General features: G+C 37.7%; 1 long non-coding RNA gene across 1 annotated transcript; it reads left to right on the forward strand.

The window, feature by feature from the left end:
- The first annotated feature begins 3299 nt into the window (after positions 1 to 3299).
- On the forward strand, positions 3300 to 6739 carry LOC117671470 (uncharacterized). Its single transcript, XR_004592897.3, has 3 exons — positions 3300 to 3357; positions 3598 to 3745; positions 6651 to 6739. It is a non-coding gene; the product is annotated as an uncharacterized LOC117671470 (long non-coding RNA).
- The last annotated feature ends 362 nt before the right edge of the window (positions 6740 to 7101 follow it).

Raw genomic sequence — 7101 nt, forward strand, 5'->3', positions numbered from 1 at the left:
CATAAAATATCAACTTATAGAAACAACACTGTTTTAAAAAGAGAAAATTATGGAGAGCCCTTTTAACAATCCTGTAATTTAGGAAGAATGTAGATACAGGTTATGTGACAGTGCTGTGTCAAGATAATTACAACATCAGTTTTACCAGATATAACTGAATGTATCACAAGTCAAAGCAATTTTATTTTTATCTTGAGTGCCAGAAATTAAGTTAATCAATTCCTATTTTAAATTGCTTTACATGTGAAAATGCAGCAAGGACACTGTGAAGGGGATTTTATTCTGGTAAATTGACTGTATTATTTAACTTAGCAATAAATAATCAGGATACAAAAAAACCCTCAAAAGGCCAGCTGCTTATGTTGTTGTCATTCCATGTTGACCTGCATCCAAAACATTAAATAGTAACATTTTAAAAGTGTTGCTGAAAAAGAATGTCTGGTGATGTAGAATTATAATCTAATCAGTGGTAATGAATACATTCATACTTTACTCAAATGACTAATCAGATATTCTAGAGTTTCTTAGAATTCAGTTATCACATTGCCATAGTCTTTCAAAGTCTGAATATACCTATGATTCTACAATCGTTTGTTTGTCTCCAGTTTTTATATCTGGAGAATATTACTATTCCAGATATTACTATAATTCAGACAATTTTGAAGGAAAATAGCAGTTAGACTTCATGATAAATTAAATGCATGAGTACATTTAACATCCTTAGCAATTTTAAAAAACAGCAGTGTCCTTATTGGGAGAGAAGGAGGAATGCAGGGATAGATAGATTTAACTCTGTCTCTATAATTTCAATGAAAATTCTTCCATGATGGTGATTGTCTTCTACTGAAAGTAATGAACATGGGCTGCTTCAAGATTTCAGATTTGCTGCTCTACCAGCTTTTTAATCAAGGAATGATTAAAAAACTAAGAAGAACCTGGTCCTGGCTACTCTATTTACTATAGATTAGCTTTTTATAATCACTTACAAAACATCATGGCTCCTGAAAAATGACCAGTCTAACTTCATTCAGCCACCATATACAAATAGAGAAGCTTGTAGTCATTTGGACATAAACAAAATGTGTGAGGTTGTTCAGTATCACTTAAAAAATCTGAGATATGACCAAAGTATCTTGCAGATAATAGATTATAGTAATTTTTGCCAATAACATATATTTTCTTCTTAGGTGGTGAGATTGATACAGATCATCTAGATCCATATGGATCCATGGATTCTGGCCTGGTTATGGGGCAGAATTGACCTTGTGCTTCCTGATGAATCAAGGCTAAAATTGTCTGCTTTGAATAAGGTTGTACTCCTTCATAATTTAAAGATGTTCCTGAATCCATTCTGGATCCATCACTGAAGATCCAAATAATCTTGGGGGCTAGGTGTGCCCATTGCTAATATAGGCTACTTTTTCATTCAAACCCATTACTAAACATGAACAATTTAGGCATTGTGATCTATGCATGGTAATGTCATGCCCCCCCCCCCAAACCTGAATTTGTGGGGGAAGATGAGCTGGAACAGGAGCCAACAGAGATCGAGGGGGTGGCTCAATTGCCTTTGGAGGAAACTAGGGAAGGACAGAGCCAGTCAGGCCAAGGCATTTCAGGATTAGAACAGCTTGTAGACAGGGAGGAACGGGGGCAAGATGAACATGAGAGACAGAGCTCAGGCGATGAGCAAGGACCACCTCCTCCTGATCCTAGAGCACAAAGGGAAGAGAGAAGGCCAGAATGCAGCCGCGTGAGCTGTCGTGGGTGCACCTAGGTACACCCACATTACACCAATTCTCTGCGAGTGCGCTGGCTCCCTATTGGTCTCCGGTCACAATTCAAGGTGTTGGTTATTACCTTTAAAGCCCTACATGGCTCAGGGCCAGGTTATCTTCGAGACCGCCTTCTCGAGACCGCATAACTCCCAGAGACCAGTAAGATCCCACAGAGTTGGTCTCCTCCGGGTCCCGTCAGCTAAACAGTGCCGGCTGGTGGGCCCGTGGGGGAGGGCTTTCTCTGTGCCTGCCCCAGCTCTCTGGAACCAGTTACCTCCTGAGATCCGGACCATCCCCACCCTATTGGCCTTCCGAAAAGCGGTGAAGACCTGGCTTTTCCGGCAGGCCTGGGGCTGTTGATCTCGCTGTTGTGATCTGGCGAGATCTGGCCATGAATGGTGTGAATGGGTTTTAATTGTTTTTAATGTTTTAATTTTTAATGTTTTTATATATGGTTTTTAAATGCATTGTAAGCCGCCTTGAGTCTTCGGAGAAAGGCGGCATACAAGTTGAATAAATAAATAAATAAATAAATAAATAAATAAATAAGGCGAGAACAACGCAGATTACAAGCCAGCTACAAGGGAGGAGAGTGCCCTGTCCCCCCTCACACACCTGGGGACTGAGATGTAAGGAGATGCTGGTGGGAGGGGCATTTGTTGGGAACAAGCATTGAATCTGTGGAGCCTCGTATGTACTTGCCAACATCTGGAGATTACTATGCTCTGTCTTGTGGGGCTTGCCTGGTTTGCCTGTTTCGCTGAAATTCTGGCTCTGGTTACTGTTTTGCTAACCTTGCTAACTGGACTTCTTGCCTTGGTTACTGCTAGCGAATCTTGCTTACTGGACTACTTGCAGCCAGAGGCTGTTGAAGGTGCATGTGAGAGCTTTATTCCAGGATTTGTAGTAAACATGGGAGCGTTTGGGGGCAAAGTTGGAGCAATGAAGGGGAGATAGACCTGTTCTTTGGCTGTGCTGCTTTCATGCCATGCCCCAGGTCATCACAGGTAACTTCAGGATGAGGTTATTATAACACATGCTATATGGGGTAGCTCTTGAATTGGTTTAAAAATTATATGCGACGTAGAATACAATTACTAGGTTATGAACTGGAGGGGCGGGTGAAATACACACAAACATGGGGTCATAGAGCACAAACATGACTGCTATGCTGAATTGGATGTCATTCTCTTACTTCTGGATTTAAAATAGTGTAAAATATATTACAAAGTATAAAAACTTATGAGCAACATTTAAGTTCAAACCTGACAGAATCACATTGCATCATCCTCCACGCACTTAGAATCTCTGGGGGAGGTTCTGCAAGCAACAGCTTGCAATTGCTTTTTGGCAGACTTTCATGATGATCTTTCTGATTTTGGATGACTTTTCCTTTGACATCTTTTAAGCAAAAGAAGGGGACGACAGAGAATGAGGTGGCTGGATGGAGTCACTGAAGCAGTAGTCATGAGCTTAAATGGACTCCAGAGGATGGTAGAGGACAGGAAGGCCTGGAGAAACATTGTCCATGGGGTCACGATGGATCAGACATGACTTCGCAACTAACAACAACAAAAATGTACTTTTAAAGACTCACCTGCCTATACTGGAATTTCCCAATTAGCAACGTTTCCTGAAAGTTCTATTTTTAGTGATCTTCTAAACACTATTTTATTTAAATAACTTGTTTACTTAACATTCTTTATTTTAGATTGTTTTAAAATAAGCCACTTCACTTGGGTTTTTTAGATTTTTATCCTGCATTTGTTTTTTTATTATATATTTAAAAATCCCCCTTTAATCCCTTAATTCAATGTAGAGTCGGGGTGACTAGATGGAACTGAGCATTTACTGGCTGGATGCCCTTCCTGACGTCACACAGAGTTTGCAGCAGATATTTTTTCTTCGTTGCCTGAGAAAGATCAGCCACTACCCTAGGATTGAACACTCAACCTTCTGAGTGGGAGGTGAGTGTCTTCACCACTAGGCCATCACACCATTCTATTTTATTATATATTATATGTATTATAAGTAATTCAAGGCAGAAAATATACATATACATATACATATACATATACATATACATATACATATACATATACATATACATATACATATACATACAATAGCAAGTGTCTGAAAAAAATCCCATTTCATTTCCTCACAATACTGAAGGGGGATGTTCCATTGGAGGTATTTCAAGTAATCAAACTAATAGCAAGAGATGCTGCTCTGAATTCTGAGCCTGAAAGTTGCTGCAGGAATTTGTAGGGGATCTTCATAAGGTCCTGAAGTTTTGACAGGTCCCTAAAAACACTTGGTGCTGATCAGGGGTGGGTTCTAAATTTTTTTACTACTGGTTCTGTGAGTGTGGCTTGTTTTGTGGGCATGGTTTGATGGTCATGTGACAATTCTTTAGGATTTAGCAGAGGTATTGGTCTACCAGGCTTTTAACTGCTTGCAGAGCTGTACTGGTCTACTCATTTGTTATTGGAGCGTTCTGGTCTACACATTTGTTTTTGGAGGCACCGGTCTACTCATTTGTTTTTGGAGGCACCGGTCTACTCATTTGTTTTTAGAGGCAACGGTCTACCACCACACTGCCTTTTAAAACTGATCAGCTATAGGGCGGCCCTTTGAAGCCCCGCAGCAAGAGTTTAAACAGTTTTTTTCCTTCTAGCCGATCAGCTGGGACTCGGGAGGCAGTGAATAGATTGGGGGCGGGGCCAAATAAAAGGTAAGAAAAATGCGGGTGGGGCAGGAGGGCCCAGCTCCTGAACAAAGAGAACCGGTTCGGTGACGTCATATCGTCACTGCTACTGGCTCGGCCGAACTGGGCTGAATCGGGAGGAACCCACCACTGGTGCTGATGTAGGGCCTGCATCTTACAATAATAATTGGTGGTTTATATTTTTATGTTATTTTTACAGTTTTGCAACAGGGAACAAGAAAAACTTTTCATATGGTAGACTTTTATGGTCTTCAGGATAAAGAATAAAAGGACTGTATGTTGCTTAATCATTTATTTTTTTTATAAATTTGTAGCCACCATGGCAGCAAATACACCAATTTATACAATATAGTTACAGGCAGCCTATAGGCGAAAACTTAGCTAAATGGAAGCATTATTCCTACAGAAAGAAAGTCATAATAGATGAAGTGAGTTGTACTTTGGAATAGGCCTCAAGTTAGTTATTTTTTCAGCATTTACTGAATCTGGACAGACATACTTCTCCCTTTCACTAGAATAGGGGCTCTTAACCTGGGGTCTGTGGATAATTTTCAGGCGGGGTCATGAACTTGGATGGATTCTTGCTAACTTCTAACTGACATTTAACTTTTCATTCAACAATGAATGTAGGCAAAGCAATTTATGGTCTATAGACTCAATTTAAAAAAAATTCCATTTACAACAACATCTCTTTGTAAATCAAGATTTTTTACACTTGTGACCATTAAAACAAAAAAAAATTGAAATTGATTTGATATCCTACATGACTTGTGCATTGCTTTGTCAAAGACTACTCCACAATTTAATTTTCTTACTCAAGCTAAACAACAACCATCACAGTGACGATTTTTTTAAACTATAATTTTTAACCAATGTTTAACTAATTGACCACACACACACACACACACACACACACACACACACACACACTTATCAATACAGTATATATGTACACATACACGTATTGATAATTGTGTTTAATACAATCTATAGTTCAAGATTGACTCAGCCTTCCATCCTTCCAGGGTCGGTAAAACCCAGATTGTTGGGAGCAATTACGCTGACTTTGTATAACCATTTAGAGAGGGCTGTAAAAGCACTATGAAGCGGTATATAAGTCAAGTGATATTGCTATTGCTATAGTTATATATTTTATTTATGCATTTAAATACATTTTTTTCTGAGAAAGTCCTTAGGTTTCATTGGAATTTCAAAGAGCTGCATGACATAAAAATGTTAAGAATCTCTGCACTAGAACATACAGTGAATAATGATTCTTTGCAAACATCTTCTGGAAAGCACTTATCAGTCATCAGGATAAAAATGTATAATTGAGTTTGCCTATTGAAATTACATTGAAAGTTCTATAGAAGCTCTACAAAAAAAAGCTATTTTCTTTTTTACGTTTTTGCTTTCTAAATAACGAATATTTGATTTTTGAAGCATCTTAAAGCAGGAATATCTGCTCAATCAATTTCTAACATAAGACAAACTGATTAGTATTTCTTCTTTATTTACAGAAAAATCCATAAAATATAACTTCTAACAATGGTTTTCATCCTTAAATAATCTTTTCTTCCTCCCTCCCTTCTTTTTTCTTGATCACTTTGTGTACTGAATGAGAAATAAGTTTAATTCCACACACATTTTTTCCTTAACTAATTTGCTTTCATTTCATGTATAATAGCTAGTGCTGGCTGAAAGATTAATTATTTTCTAGCTGCAGTGAACTCCTCAAGGAACATAGCTCATGGAATTTAGCTTTAACTTTAATTTAGTTTTAGTGATGTACAAATGAGTGTATGCACATATGTATTTATTTAAAATGCCCCCATCCCACTAAAATGATCTCAAAGCAGATTATAAATGAGTTTCCTGACACTATCATTTAAGTGTAGTGTGGTAAAAGAGGGAAAGAATTGGGGTAATAATAAGTCTTTTAGATTTATTTATTTGTTTATTGATTGATTGATTGATTGATTGGTAGATCAACAAATTGAAAGTTTGGAAAATAATTGAACAGAACTGAATACTTCTTTAATTTTCTTTGCCAGGGTTCATAGTCCATGCTAGCCATAATTCATATAATTTTTTTAAGGCTTGCTAACATTTATTTTTGTATTTCTTCATTTTCCAAATAGATTGCAAGTGAACAAAACTTCTCAGAGAAGGTTAAAAGTGACTAATGCTGAACAACAACAAAAAAACCCATAATAAAATCTTAACAACATTTAAGGTTTTCGTTATTGCAATGCCAGAAAAGAAATTGAGAAATTGGAAAGCAGCCACAGGAAGAGATAAAACTCAGTGACAAGCCTATGATGCTATAATGACCCTAATATGCAAGTATAGCTTCTGGTAAAAGAACAACATGGTGTCATTATTTGAAGTCCTAATGATTCAAGGAATAGTTCCTGCTTTCACCTGTGATTTTTGTTTATGTCATCGTTTGGCTACTACTTGTAGTAGTGCCCATTGCAAAACTCCAAGGCAAGATGAGCTAATGCAATGTCAGATCAGATATGGCCTCTGATATAAGAGGTGCTGCAAAAACAAAGCAATTCCTGCATTTCAATAAGCCATTATGCTTTT

The sequence above is a fragment of the Pantherophis guttatus genome, chromosome 1, assembly GCF_059756535.1.
Source record: "Pantherophis guttatus breed Tessera chromosome 1, ASM5975653v1, whole genome shotgun sequence".
In the NCBI taxonomy this organism is placed as follows: Eukaryota; Metazoa; Chordata; class Lepidosauria; order Squamata; family Colubridae; genus Pantherophis; species Pantherophis guttatus.